A 15,693-nucleotide genomic window follows, 5' to 3' on the forward strand; every position below is an offset into this window, starting at 1 on the left:
AACTGAATATCACCAATTTGGTCATAGAAGGCAATTCTAAACTGGTAGTGGATTGGCTGAGAATTGATACTGCTAACTTTTGGAGCTACAACAATGAGAGGAGGAAATTTAATTGGTTAACCAAGAACATTGAGGTGAAGTTGAGTTGGGTTAAAAGAAGTGCTAACTCCTTTGCTGATGGGTTAGCTAAACAAGGGGTATATAGGGGACTCTTTGTTCTGGGCTATCTTGTAATTGTTCTCTTGTTTTGTTGTTTTGATTAGGTGAGATAAGAGTGTTTATCTCCCTCTTCTTGTACCTGTGCTTTTTCTCTCTAATTTTAATAAAATCTGTGAGTTATTGATAAAAAAAAGGTAATTCGAAGCTGGTAGTCGGGTGGTTAAAGAAAGGTGAAGGGGTGATTTGGAAACTTAGAAGTGAATTCAGGCGCTTCAAATGGCTATCAAAAGATATGACAATTCAAATCAAGTTGGTTAGGAGATCTACTAATAGTTTAGTAGATGGATTAGCCAAACAAGGGGTTAAAAAACAACATATATAATGGGCTCAGTTGTAAGATAGGCTGTAACACAGTTGGCTGGGTCTGTCTTGTATTGGGTTTGACAGTTTTTTCACAATTTCTTGTTGTGATCTTTCTCTTTTTTAATTAATGAATGAATGAATTTTTGCTGATAAAAAAAGACCAAACAAGCAGTAATAAGTAAGCAGTTATTTTGGAGGATTATATAATTTAATGGAACATAGCTGCTTTTCTTATGGGGTTAAGCACATACTGATTGCTTAACAGATTTGGAGCATATTGTAAATCTTTGTATTTTTTTTTTTTGGAAGTAAGCCGGTAAAAACTTACAATTCCATGGTGAATTTGCTGTAAGGGTGCAATTTGGGCAGGCTTAGGTTGAGAATTTGTTAATTTTGAAAGGGTCCTAGCCAATGTAGTGGAAAATCTTCAAATTGGGTAACCAAGTTGCATGGTTGCACCCCCCTAGTTTGATGTAAGCTCCGGCTGTAGAGAAGTTAGAAAAGAGATTGGCATTGTGGAAGAAGAATTGCATCTCCTTGGGGGGAAGAATCATATTGATTAGAGCCATCCTTGCTAACTTACCAACCTATTTTTCACCTGTCTTTAGGATTCCTTTTAGGGAAGCCAAGAAACTTGAAAAATTGGTGTGGTACTTCCTTTGGGAATAGGGGCAAAGTAGGAAAGATAATCTGTTAAAGTGGGAGGTGGTGTGTAGAAGCAAAGAGGAGGGAGGGTTGGGAATAGGGAATGTATTGCAAAAGAATACAACTTTATTGGGAAAGTGGTTGTGGAGGTGGAATTTAGAGAGAGAGAGAGAGAGAGAGAGAGAGAGAGAGAGAGAGAGAGAGAGAGAGAGAGAGAGAGAGAGAGAGACTGGCATGAGGTGGTAGGAAGTATTCATGGTCATTTAGACATTTAGAGAACGGGTGGGATGCTGGGGTATCTTGTTAAGCAACTTTGGCAACAACTTGGAAGGCAATTCACAGTATTCTTCCGTAATTTCGCAACTTTCTTAGGTATGATGTGTGTGATGGTAATTTAGTCACTTTTTAGGAAGACATTTGGGTTGGAGAGTGTTATGGACACATTCCTCGGGAAGACGTACCATCGCCGCTGGCAGCAACAGGAACCTGACCCACCGTCAGCAGCAACAGTGATTCAATGATTCTCATCCTACCCAGTTCGGCAACAGCAGTCTCATCCAGATTAGATTGGATCATCTTGCTTGTTCTTATCTTATTCTATTGCTCTTATCTTATCTTGTTAGTAGATTATCAGATTAGGATTAACTTATCTTATCCTTAGCAAGATAGAACTAGAAGTCTCCCTATTCAGCAAGGAGACTCCCTAAGATTAGGACTCTTGTAATTTTCTATTTAAGGAGATACCAGTATTGAATAAAGATATTGAATATTCAGTTAAAAGAAGTGAGTTAGGAGAGTTGGTGATCTCTTCAACAAATCACCAAGGCGCCAAGATAGGTTCATCAAGAGCAAGAAGGAAGAAGGGAAAACAGGAGGTTTTCCCCATGGACCGACCCATGACGAGATCCTATTCTCGGGCCCTCAACAGAGAGGCTCCTTTGAATGACCTCTTTATGTTCTTATTCATTGTCTCTTGATATAAAAAAGAGCCTGTGTCAAAATTCTTAACCCTCTAGCATCTCCTTTGTTATCAATTTGGGACTTTGGGTTCTATAGAGGCTTTAGGGATGGGGAGATTGAGAGTCTAACCAACCTTCTAAGTCTTCTTGAAAAACGTCTATTTGGACCCCTTTGAGCTAGACAAAAGGATTTGGACACCTCTACCCTTTGGTCATTTCTCTTGTGCTTCCTTCTTTAAGGCCCTTTGTCGTTCTTCATTCCAATAAGTTTTCCCCTTTAAGGAAGTTTGGTGTAGGCCTGTTCCCCCTATGGTGTTGGCATTCTGTTAGTAAGTGTTCTATGGGAAAGTTAACACCTTGGATAATCTACAAAAGAGAAGATCTATACTTTGCATCTCACCTAATTGGTGTACTCTTTGCAGGTCTCATGGTGAGGATTGTTACCATTTACTAATCTCCTGTTCTGTGACAGTAGAGTTGTGATATTGGCTCTTCTTGATCTTTGGGTGTAGGTGGAATAGGCCAGCAGAGGTAAGCATTTTCTTTGATCCTTTTTTCTTTACTTGGCGCCATCGAAGAGGAAGTATTATGTAGAGGTGTGCAAGGGCATCTTTGTTATGGAAAGTGTGGGAAGAAAGGAATGCCAGGATTTTCCAAGATAGCAAGAGATGGAGTGTATTTTGTATAGGGCTATCTTGTGGCTGAAAGTCCTGGACTTATTTCTTTAATTTTCATTTAATGATCTCTAGAGGAATTGGGCAGTAGTGACAAGCTGCTCCCCTGTGAAGGTGCGTTTGAGTTGGGCACCACCTCCTGAAGGTTTCTTGAAACTGAATTTTGATGGCAGCAGTCAAGGTAATCCAGGTCCATCTAGGATGGGAGAGGTTCTAAGCAATGAAAGTGGAAATGTGACTCTCTTATATCAGGCCCATTAGGCGCCGGGGACTCCACTAGGGTGGAACTACTAGCTGCCCTTCAAGGGGTGCAGTTTGCAGCACAGATAGGAGTGGAAAAGCTAATAATAGAAGGTGACTCCAAGGTGGTTGTGGGGTGGCTTAGAACCCAGAAACTGTGATATGGTATTTTAATAATGAACTTAAGAAATGCAAGTGGCTGACAAGAAATCCGTGTCAGAATACAATTGGTGGGGAGTCAGCTATTGGGGTCTGTTTTGTAACTATTGGGGTCTGTTTTGTAACAATAGTATGTGCCCTATTGGGGTCTGTTTTGTAACTTGGGCATTTCTAGTTTTAATATAAAACAACTTTCTCATTTGAGAGAGACATGTAGGAGTAACTTTGCCCTAACTCTCTCTCTTATAACTCTTCCATCTTTCTCTTTTTCTAACCTTATTTCAATGAAAAAAGAATATTCTTGACCTTAATGACTTGCTGTTACCGATTCTCCCAGAATTTGAATACATTTTTAAGTCCCTGAAAGACTTAAGGCTACTTGCCTTATTTCTTACATTGAAATGATCTTAATAGAGCATTGTATTGAACCTTTCAAGTTATACAACTTCCTTGTAAATTAAGCTTTTGACTCCTTAATCCTTCAATCCCACAGATTTCCATTTTTTACTAGACCTTTTCTTGGGTATTGTTTCCTGATTTTTTTCCCATTGACTGAGGTTGCAGAATAAGACACCCTCTTTTTTGTTTTCTTTTCAGACCATTGGCTACATGGCTCCATTAGTGCCCTCAGGTTGGAGAAAAGCTCAAACTTGAGTTTTAGTACTGTTATGTATCATAGCATGATTTTGTGCCCTTTGGTACTGAGGATTTCTTGATTTGTTGCTTCTTATGTTTATTCTCATGTTTAAGTGAAGGCTGCTATTCTATCTCATACAAAACATCTGTGGTTACTTAAGCATCATATCCTTGTCCTTACCCTTAGTTGGAACTTGGAACCAAATTGATCTTTCTTTCATGTTTGTTTATTTTATAGGTATTTTTCCTACATGTTCGAGAAATAGCTCTATCAAATTTCCATGGGTGCCCTGACAAAATATCACATACTTCTAATAGAAGAACATCAGACCAAATTTTGTCATTTCATCTAATTAAAAATTAAATTAAACATTTATAATTGAACTTTTAGTGCATTTCCCTCCTAACCATCCCACTAGATAAGGTTTAGGAACAAGCTAGGCCTTCAGCCACAACATAGTGGTAAACTATTTGGAGATAAAATTACTTCCATATCTGGTATCAATGACAATGCCATAGCTTTTGCACTTTACCTTCCCCCAAGTTCTGTAGATTATGTTATGTCATGCAGAAAGAGTTTCTTTTTTTATTTTTTGATGAATTCATTCAGGAAGAGATTCATGAATTCATTCTTTCTTTGATCCTTGGGCCTCAGCAACCATTAAAACCTATATGCTATTACCATGTGTAACCTTATTAGTTTTGTAATAACTTTGCCTTCACTACTGTGCTTTTCTTTCTCTTCATCTTTGTTTGTTGTTAATTTTCTTTGATTAGATATATGCCATGGTTGTGGATACTGAAAACACATTCTTTTAGTCTTCTTGCACTAAAAGACTACTCTTATTCTTTTCCATATTGCTCTTTGGTGGTTCTTCTTGGAGGCCACCTCCATTCTTTTCCATATTGCATTTTGGTGGTTCCAACTAAAGAATCAAACTTATCATACTTTTTTATTGGGTCCATGATCATAGTTTAGCTTACAAAATCATACCTATGAATTCAGTTTCCTTCTTCAGTTGATGGAGCTGTGAAGAAAATGCAGATGGAGGTTGATCTGTAATATACAAATTTGTTTTTTATTTAGTGTTTGGTCATTTCAAGGCTATCCATTGTATAGTTCCTGCTATCTAGCCTGGACTGGTTAGAGTCACTGGTTTTATGGCAATTAATGCACATGTCTTTGTTAATTATCAAAAAAGAAAAATAGTCAAAAATATGCTTCTGTTATGATTATTCCATTCATATATTCTCACCACATAATATGTAGTCATTTCTTATGCATATTCCTGTACTTCATCACATTTTGTTTTGTTTTTCTTGGAAGAAAAGAAGTCTCATGAGGCTGGAAACCTCACTCATCTTTAGGCCCTAGTGCCTCACCTCGCACTTTTCAGTTACCCCTTTTAGTTCTTTGAGAAGTGGGCAGCACCAATAATTTCTTGACAAGACCCACTACAGATGGACATTTGGGTTATGACAAGGAAGTACTAAAGCTGACAATGCTTATGCATGAACCTATATTCAGAAAGCAGGTATGCGTTGGACTAGGAAATCTGGTCACCTCTTACATTTTAAATGTATGATGTAACATGATATTTTAAAATTTCTTGGATACCAGCTGTTAGAATATATACCTTATGTTTCAATGATAGATTATAAATCATGAATTAAAATAAGCATGATAGATCATGAATCATGAACTAAAATCATGAAAAGAGAAAAAATTGTGGGGGGGGGGTTGTAAGAGTCTTCCGGCTTCAATTAGGTGGTGTGAAGCTGCATCCCGTTTGACATCTATTGGACAATCTGACAATCTGGAAGTGAGGATCAGGATAGCGCTCAAAGACAAGCATTAGAAGATAGGAAAGTCTGTGGTGATCTTTGAGTATGTGATAGATTGGGTGTTTTTCCCCCCGGAGTTCGCTTAAGTTTGCTTCTTAGGTTCAGGGGCTAATTTCTGGGATGTAATTGAATTACAATTTTGTATTTCTGAGAGTCTCTTTTGATTTGTTTTTCTCAGTGTTATCTCAACTCCAACCCTATTGTTGTTTGAGACTAATCAACTCACCCCATCAAATATTTAAGGCAATACTGAACCCATCCTAAAAGAATCCTTTTAAAACTGTTACTGCCCCAGTCCATATCATTAAAAATTTAGTTTCAGACAATGTTGCAGAGAAATTAGTAAGAAAATGAAAAAAAAAAAAAACAGGAGCAGAAAGTTGAACAAGAAGAGTTGTTTGTTCTTATAGCATAAAAAAAGAACAAAACTTAAAGGTAAAATAGAGGAATCCAGTCATCACTGTAGAAGGTCTAAAGCATCAAATTCAGGTATTTTGATGCCAAGCGTCAGATCTAAGAAGAATGAAACTAGCAGGATTAAACACCAAAGATGGTGAAAACATAACAGATGCAAACAAAAGAGTTGTGAATTAAAAGTGTAGATATGGTAGACAGCTAGGTAAGATTATCTTAAGTGTGTAAATGACCTATTTCTTGCCTTATGTGGGGCGCAATAACCTGAGAAGTGGGTATATTGGAACCTGAACCCCCCTGGAAGGAGCCATTTAGATTCCAACCTGGTTTAATATAACCTTCTATAAATTAATCACTTTTCTGCATTTTTTTCCCTCTTGAATCATTACAATAACTTTTTAATACCTTCTAACCATACTGAAGTTAAAGACCAAGACCTTAATGTTTGGAACAGACCTGCGTTTGTACTAGATGCTTTACACCATTAATGGTATCGGTACCTCTCATCTGGATTTGCAAGTTTCTTGTAAAAAAATTATTAAAGTACTTATAATTTTCAACAAGTGGAAGATTGCAAATAATAAGATAAACCACTTTCAACTTTTTTCTTCAATGATATTTTCCATATTTCTTTCGTGGCTTTGTTTAGGATATTAGAAGTTAGGTTTCTATCTGAAAGTTGCTAATATTTGTGAATTGCGATGAACATGTGTGGTATTGGTAATAAGTTTTTGTGGCTTCAAATAAAGCTGGTGTTTTCAATGTATTCCCAACATATGTAATATGTTTATGAAAGTAGTTTTGTATCTTGTCATCAAATTATGCAGTTATATTCTAAAAATTGGATCATATTTTACAAGTTCTACTTTGTCATGTCTTGGGCTCTGCTCAGGTATGCTTGATTTAAATGAAATGATTAGTTACCTAGGGACTGGAAATTATTCTATTCCTGCTTTCTAATATACTGATTTTCTAATTTTTCAGTGGTGTCCACCACTTTTGGGGGGTTTCCGGGCATTGAAGAGGCTTGTAAAGCTTCAGGCGCCAGTAAGGGGCCACAATGTTAGAAAGGGGATGACATAGCAGTTAAGGTGTTTGCAGGCATTAGTAAAAGCCCAGGCATGATCTCGAGCAGGTTGCCTCCTTGGTTCTGATACATGGCATACTTACAACAAGTGCTCACTGCATGTTTCACCACCTTGTAAGCAGGCTTTACTTCTCCCACTTTATTTGTATTATAATTGAGTGCTCTTTCTGGTTTCTCTGGAAATTTTATATTTGACATTTCAAATACTTTACAACCCTATTCAATTGAGGCAAGGGTCATCCATTGGGAGATCCTACCCTTGTGATCGTGCAAGAAATTAAAGAGTTAACAAAGACAAAGCTGGTAAATAGGGAGTGGGGGGCAGGGGAAATAAGGCAAATTCTTTGAAGAAAATTTGTCAAGGTTATTACCTTAAAATGTAAAATAATATTTCTATAATGCGGCCCAGTAGAGCAAGTAACAATGGCTATCACTGGCATAGTTGTCAAGGTGGCGCCTAGGTGAGAAGGCGCCCTTGGAGTCTCATCTCGCCTAATCGCCAAGCAGTTTTCTATAGCGTGTTATAACAAACTTTTATATTCTTAATTTGTTGAGGTTATAATTATAAAATAGAAAATTTTAAACTAAAATACTCATTTAGTGTGTTTACATACTAATTTCTTTTTGTTATTTTCTTATTTGTTAGGGTTTAATCAACAAAAGCATTGCTAAATGCTTTATTGTACCCTCAAACACTTCAAAACCTGAACCAATCAACACATTTTCTTCTTTTTCTTTACTAATTTTGTGTTTTTATATACTGATTTCTTCTTCTTCTTCCACCTTTTCTTTTCTTCTTTTCCTATTAACAGAAATAGGGGTTCAGCCCCTATATTTTTTGAATTTTCTGTTGTTGCTCGGATTGGCTGAGGGCAAACGGTAATTTTACTCCTAAGAATTGGTGTCCTGACCGAGGGCGTGTAGACGATCGTTAGGGGTATGTCGAGGTCGAGGCAGACCACCTTGGGTGTTGAGGATACCGAGGCCTAGGGGGAGGTGGATGATCTCAAAAGGGTTGGTGACGAAGTCTGGATGCTTGGCTGGGCATACGAGGGGTCTGAAGTGGGCCCTACGAGTTTGCTCTGCAAGGAAAGAAGTGTTGGAGGCCTCGGATAAAGACCCGAGGTGAGGACTCTAATGGTCAAGTTAGTGTCCGCACAAGTAGAAGGTTTGATGTCGAGGCACACAGACGATGTTACTTTTAAACACCCAGTCTTTTGTAAGAAGAATGCTAAGAGTCTTGGAGGTTCTAGATCCTTTACCCTGTGGGAGGTGCCTTCCATTTATAGTTGGAGCTGCCTAGGAGTAGTTGGGCTCGGATGGCCCAGATGCAAGCCATACGAGGGCAGGGCACGGGGGTCCCATGAGGCCGCACGGTGTCCTGTGATTGGTTCCGTGAAGCTGGTGCAGGGTAGCCCCATCTACATTGGATCGAGCCCCGTTTGGCACATGTGGGCTGGACGCCTCAGCCCGAAATGGGCTGGGCCAAACTAGCCTACATCATTTTCTATTCTTCTTTTTCTTCTCATGAATATGTTGAAATATGTTGATTTTCTATACTTCAACATGAAGTTTAAGTTTATACTTTTCGTATGAAAATTATGGATATTTATTAAGGAAATATGATTATGGAACCTAGGGAATTACCCTAGGATACATGTTTTTACTTGAAAAAAATCCATTGCCTATGCACCTGCCTAGGCGACTAGGCGCCCCCCTGTCGCCTAGCCTCCCCTTGGCGCCGAGGTGGATGATCTCAAAAGGGTTGGTGACGAAGTCTGGATGCTTGGCTGGGCATACGAGGGGTCTGAAGTGGGCCCTACGAGTTTGCTCTGCAAGGAAAGAAGTGTTGGAGGCCTCGGATAAAGACCCGAGGTGAGGACTCTAATGGTCAAGTTAGTGTCCGCACAAGTAGAAGGTTTGATGTCGAGGCACACAGACGATGTTACTTTTAAACACCCAGTCTTTTGTAAGAAGAATGCTAAGAGTCTTGGAGGTTCTAGATCCTTTACCCTGTGGGAGGTGCCTTCCATTTATAGTTGGAGCTGCCTAGGAGTAGTTGGGCTCGGATGGCCCAGATGCAAGCCATACGAGGGCAGGGCACGGGGGTCCCACGAGGCCGCACGGTGTCCTGTGATTGGTTCCGTGAAGCTGGTGCAGGGTAGCCCCATCTACATTGGATCGAGCCCCGTTTGGCACATGTGGGCTGGACGCCTCAGCCCGAAATGGGCTGGGCCAAACTAGCCTACATCATTTTCTATTCTTCTTTTTCTTCTCATGAATATGTTGAAATATGTTGATTTTCTATACTTCAACATGAAGTTTAAGTTTATACTTTTCGTATGAAAATTATGGATATTTATTAAGGAAATATGATTATGGAACCTAGGGAATTACCCTAGGATACATGTTTTTACTTGAAAAAAATCCATCGCCTATGCACCTGCCTAGGCGACTAGGCGCCCCCCTGTCGCCTAGCCTCCCCTTGGCGCCTTGAAAACTATGATCACTGAACAACAATACATAATATGAACATCACATCAAAACAAAAGGCCAAAAAATAAAAATAGCAATAAAAAGCACTATAACAATAGTTATATGCATGTATGACTCTGAACTTGTATTCTAGAATATAGACCAAAAAGAATGATAGAATCATCAACAAGCTAGGGAATAAAGCACACCCTAATGACATAACCATATTGAGTTGACATACATGGAATTCTAGAGAGCTGCAGGACTAGTTTCATGAAGTTGAATAAATTAAAGAAAAAACACTTAAAAGATATGGATAACCGACCTCCTTCATGATCAAATGGGGCATGTGTTCTGAAGTAAAACTATAAAGGCTCAAGATCTGACCTCTGAAAATCAGTTTTTAAGATCTGTTGTCCAATCTCACTGAACTGGTCATCTCCTGGTGCAGAAGTGTTTGAGAATGGATGTTTGTAAGGATTGAATATGGAAATGAGAATAGAAGTGGAACTGTTTCCATCTGAGCTGTTTCTAACTATCTATTATCTTCAAAAGAATCATTACAAGCGTACCATTCAAAGGGTGATATGTCTGGACACATGACAAATAAGTACATTCTGTTGTTTTACTTGAACCATGCTGGTTTGCTCATGTATATATGAAGCAAGAATGTACCCTTCATATATTATTTTTTGGCAATAAATGAAAAAGAAAAATTTATTAAAGAAGTAGAGAATAGAAATTGGTGACAAGATATCATCCCCCATAATGACCAGCCAAGACCCACAACAATATGACCCTTCACCCCTTTTAATTACAAGAATCTTTTCTCATGAAATACAAGAAAATGAAAAAACAGTACCAAAACTCAGCTCCCATACACAACACCAAAAATAAAACCACTAATTCCCCTAAAAGTCCTCAACTCATTACATAAGTTTGCAAAAAACACCAATCAGGACTACCTTTCGGAACTTTCTTTGTTCAGCGGTTATCTCTTTTCCAAATCCCAGAACAATTTTCTCATCGTATCTTCCCCTCCTAAAACCAAAATTCCTAAAGCTTTCCGTACTTGGACCCTGGTTTCCACTACATTGTCCAAAACCACTTTGCCCTCTACCTTTCTAACTCTATCAACAATTTTTCCTTTACCTTCCTGCTCCTCTTCAGAATTTTCTTCCTTTAGAACTTCCTCCTTTTCCTTGCCTTCCCTTGAATCATCATCTTTTCACAGTCTTTCCTCTTCTCTCTGCAAAGTATCTTCAGTTTGAGCTTTAGGAAAAGACCCCAACTTTTTTCTCACCTCAGACTTTGACTTAGCAAGGGAATTGCTGCTTCCAGATGATTTATGTCTTTTATTTCTGAAAGACCCTAACAATTTTTGAAATTTCGCCCAGCCATCTAGCATGGTTCAGCCATCCATATATGGATCCTAACCCTTCCAACATATTTTTACTTTACTAGTAATATCATCCTAATAGTCGTCTATATTAGTCTTAGAAAGCTCTACCAACTCATCATATAAATCATTTAAAGTACATTGAGTTTGTAGAGTTCGAGACCTTAGAGGCTTGATGGCAGTCCTTAGTGGGTGGTTCACATGTGGACCAACAGGGTTATTGGTGTTAGAACCCTCTGCTTCAGCTCCTCCATGTGAACACCGGTGCTGTTTTTCTTCCATCAATACTTTGCCTTGAGCTTCTAGGGTTTTCCGAATAAGTGCAAGCAACAACTCTTCTTTAGCTTGTTCACCTAATCTTCCTCTCATGTTTCTACCATGGTAATGAGCCATTTGAAACCTGATGCTCTAATACCAAAACTGATGCAGTAGGGCTGAAACAAACTATGAGATCCTAAGGATTTCTGTGGCTCAAAAGAAATCTTCATTCATTCATTAGCTTCAAAAAGGAATAGAATACATCTATTTATAGAGTGATTTGTGTGGCTCGGAATACTGTTCACTATAATTACAAAAATGCCACTCATTGTCTTGCACATCAAAAAACACAATAATTTTCTATCTACTAATGTAAATAAACTAAAAATTGAAAGATAAGGCCTACTAAACTAGTGGAACAAGATGTTATGACCCAGGCCCACATAGGACTAGTTAAAATGACGAAAATACCCCTGACCAGCTCAGTCCAAGTCCAAAGAGTCTTCCCATGACAAATCAGAACCTGTTTGTAGGCCTTCTTGTGAGAATATGTCTTATAATTCTTGGACCGATCCCCATCGTTATGGTTAGAGGGGATGGAGTGCCCGAGGTTAGGATTGGAGGTTACATTAGAGAGAAAATTTGAGTTGGAAGAAGTAAAGGAAGCTGTATTTTCTATGGATAGATCAAAAGCACTGGGTCTAGATGGATTCACAATGGCATTCTATCAGCATTGTTGGGAGATATTGAAGGAGGATCAAATATTCGTTTTTGATGAGTTTCATAGAAGAGGAGTAGTTAACCGGGGGCTGAATTCCACCTTTATTGTTTTGACTCCCCATAAGAGAGAAGCTACCCATCTAGGAGACTATAGATCAATTCGTTTGGTGAGCAGTCTATACAACATTATTGCAAAGGTGTTGTTGAATAGGATCATCAGACAAGTGTTCCCCACCCTTATAGCACATAACCAAGGAGCTTTTGTGAGGGGAAGATGGATAGCAGATCAAATTCTAATAGCAAATGAGAGCATGGAGGATTTCAATAAATTAGGGGAAAAGGGAGTGGTATGAAAGTTGGATCTAGAAAAAATCTCATGATCTAGTAGATTGGTCTTTTTTGCTGGAGGTGATGATTAATTTTGGGTTTGAAGATAGATGGTGCAAATGGGTGATGGGGTGTGTTAGGACTTGCCATTAATCTATCTTGATAAATGGGATAGTGGTGGATTTCTTCTCGGCATTGAGGGGAATAAGACAATGTGACCCCCTCTCTCCTTTCTTTTTTACCCTAGTTGCAGAAGTTTTGGGGAACTTGATCTCTAGAGCAAATTCTAGAAGCTTAGTAAGAGGTTGGAGAATGCAGGGAGAACATGCCACCTACTCACTTGCAGTTTGTAGATGACACAATACTTTTTTATGAAGGAGGAGATTTGAACTGGATTAGGAATCTGAAACTTGTAATACAACTATTTGAGCAAATGTTGAATCTAAAAGCGAATTTTGAGAAAAATTGCATAGTGGGAGTCAATATGGAGGAAGAGGAAATTTTTGAATTTGTAGACATTTTGGAATGCTTAGTGTCTAATTGGCCTCTAAATTACTTAGGTCTGCGCTAGGAGACAATCCTCAACAAGACAGCTTATGGACTCCAATCATAGGGAGATTTGAAAAGAAACTTGCTTCATGGAAGAAAATTTATTTATCTTTTGGAGAAGGAATCACCCTAGTTAGGTCTACTTTAGCTAACTTGCTTGTTTATTACTTGTTGATATTCAAGATCTGAACCTAGGCATAGGTGCTTTTTATTGCTTGCCTCACCTAAATGCCAATAAATTTTACATCAAACCTTACACTATATTACAATATTTTTATATTTTTATATTTTTATCTCATAATATTAGCATAGTCCATGCTATGCCATAATATAATTTTTATTACTTCATAAATCAATATGCATTTGTGAGTTTTTTATATTAGGGTTCGAATGATACAAAGCTCTACCAAAAAAAGCAATAAAAAACTGAAGTTCAGTGGAGTTCGAAGACTTCAAGATTTTTCAAGCGATAAAGAACTGAAGTTCAAAGACTTAGAAGATTTTGAAGACTTCAAAGGCTTAAAAGAGTGAAGACTTAAAGCAACAAATAACACCAGTCGAACACAGGTATGTTCGGCATCTTCTTCTTCTTCTTCTTCTTCTTCTTCTTCTCCAGAACAGAAATAGAGATCAGCACCTTCTTTTTCCGGGATAAGAAAGAACTCTCTCCTTAAATTTCTGATTCTTTTCCTTTCCTTTTTGGAACAAAAACAGGGGCTCCGCTCCTTAAAATTTTTGTTCTCCATTTGATTTTTTTTTTGAAATGGTCATCATTTTCAAGTTTTTTCTTGCATTTTTTTAAAACGATTATAGGGGCTTCACCCCTTCTCCTTCATTTATTGTTTTCTCTCCTTTTTTTGAGATAAAAAAACAGGGGCTCCGTCCTTTTTTCCTTATTTGTTGATTTTCCTTCTTTTTCTATGACTAAAACAGAGCAGCCTCTTCTTTTACTAGGCAATGGTTATTTCCAAGACACCATCCTTGAAGCAGTAGGAAGAAAATGGTTATTTCTGAGATATTTACAGAAGAAAAGGTTTATATTTGAGACACAGGCCTAGAAACAGTATGAAAAATATGTTTAGTTTTAAGATACTAGGTGACTAGGCAACCAAGTGATCCCTTGTCGCCTAAGTTCGCCTTTGTGTCTTTAAAACTATGATGGGTGGCCAGTAAATGGGAAAAACTAATGAAAAACTTTCTTTGGGATCCAAGGGAGGAGAAAATGGACCATGGGGTTGGGTGGGAGATGGTGAGCAGAAATAAGAAGTTTGGAGGCTTGGGCATTGAGAATATAAGGAAGAGAAACTTGGCTTTGTTAGGAAAGTGACTATGGAGATTCCCTTTAGAAAAAGAAAAGTTGTGGGCTATAGTTGCTAGTATTCATGGGCTTGCGGATAATGTATGGGATGTTTGGTTTTGGCCAGGACTACAAGAGCATCCCCTTGGAAAGCAATCCAAGCTATTTTGCCTTTATTTTCCCCATGGATCAGGTATGGTTTGCACTTATGCAATCTCATTAAGTTATGGGCATAGGTTTGGGTTGGGGAATGTCCTTTGAAAGATTAATTTCCAGCTCTCTTTGCTATCTCAATCCTTAAAAATGAATCCATCTCCACTTTCCTTGTACCCTCTAACTTGATTTCTGGGTTTGGTTGGAACTTGGGTATGAAAAGAGCCATCAAAGATACAGAAGTAGAAAGTAGCTTGTCTCTTTTGGGCATTTTGAAGGGCTCTTCTTGGACCCCACAAAGCCAAAACAACAGAATTTGGATCCCTTTCCTTTGGGTTCTTTCACTTGTGCCACCTTTTTTAAAGCCCTAATTCAACCGGTTGCTCCTTATGGCTTGTCTTATAGTTGTCAAGGCGCCCCCTGAGGCGACAAGCACTCTTGGAGGCTTGCCTCACCTAATTTCCAAGCAGTTTTGTACTTTCTATTATAAAATATTTTTTTATTCTTTATTTTTTGAGATTATAATTATAAAATAGACATTATTAAACTAAAATATTCATTTTGTGTTATATACTATTTCTTTTTATTATGTTCTTATTTCTTAGGGTTTAATCAACACAAACATATCTAAAAGCTTTGTTGAACCGTCAAAGACTTCAAAACCTGAACCAATAAGCAAGGAAGAACTTAAAATTTTTCTATTCTCTGTTCCTATAACAAAAATAAGGGTTCAGCCCCTATAGTTTTTCTAACTTCTTTTCTTTCTTCTTTTTCTTCTCATGAATATGTTGATTTTCTATACTTTAACATGAACTTTGTACTTTTTTTTATGAAAATTATGAATAGTTATTAAGGAAATATGGTTATGATACCTAGGGAAGGACCATAGGATCTATGTTTTTTACTTGAAAAAATCCATTGCCTAGGCGTTGCCTAGGCAACAAGGTGCCTCAGCCTTGTCTTGGCGCCTCGAAAACTATGGCTTGTCTTTCTCTGTTAAAGAGGTTTGGTGTCAACCTATCCAACCAAATGTTGGGAGTTCTTGTTGGGAAGCTTTCCTGGAAAGAATCAACACAAATTATTTGCTTAAAAGAAAGAGACCTAATAGATGCTTTGGGTGTAGGTGGAACCCTCGACTGAATGTGCAAAGCTTGTTTGCTTCTTGTTCTTTCAACTAGCCAACGAAAAGAGGAAGGATCTTTTGGAGATGTGCAAGGGCTGTTGTTTTCTAGATTATTTGGGAAGAAAGAAACACAAGAATTTTTTTCAGTCAAGGAGAGAAGCTCAGAAAATGTGCTAGAAGTGATCCACATAAGGGTTGTACACTAGCCGAA

General features: G+C 38.1%; 1 protein-coding gene across 2 annotated transcripts in view; it reads left to right on the forward strand.

The window, feature by feature from the left end:
• Positions 1–1,368: 1,368 nt before the first annotated feature.
• Positions 1,369–15,693, forward strand: part of LOC104612050 (uncharacterized) — a 33,811-nt gene continuing 19,486 nt past the window's right edge. Inside the window, exons 1-2 of one of the 2 annotated variants that reach the window (XM_088896338.1) lie at positions 1,369–5,370; positions 7,079–7,295. The gene's annotated coding sequence lies outside the window, so the exon portion shown is untranslated. The remainder of the gene's footprint in view (positions 5,371–7,078; positions 7,296–15,693) is intronic. The other variant, XM_010279360.3, reaches the window with a different exon arrangement.

Source organism: Nelumbo nucifera, chromosome 1, assembly GCF_055504915.1.
Source record: "Nelumbo nucifera cultivar China Antique chromosome 1, China Antique-T2T, whole genome shotgun sequence".
NCBI lineage: Eukaryota > Viridiplantae > Streptophyta > Magnoliopsida > Proteales > Nelumbonaceae > Nelumbo > Nelumbo nucifera.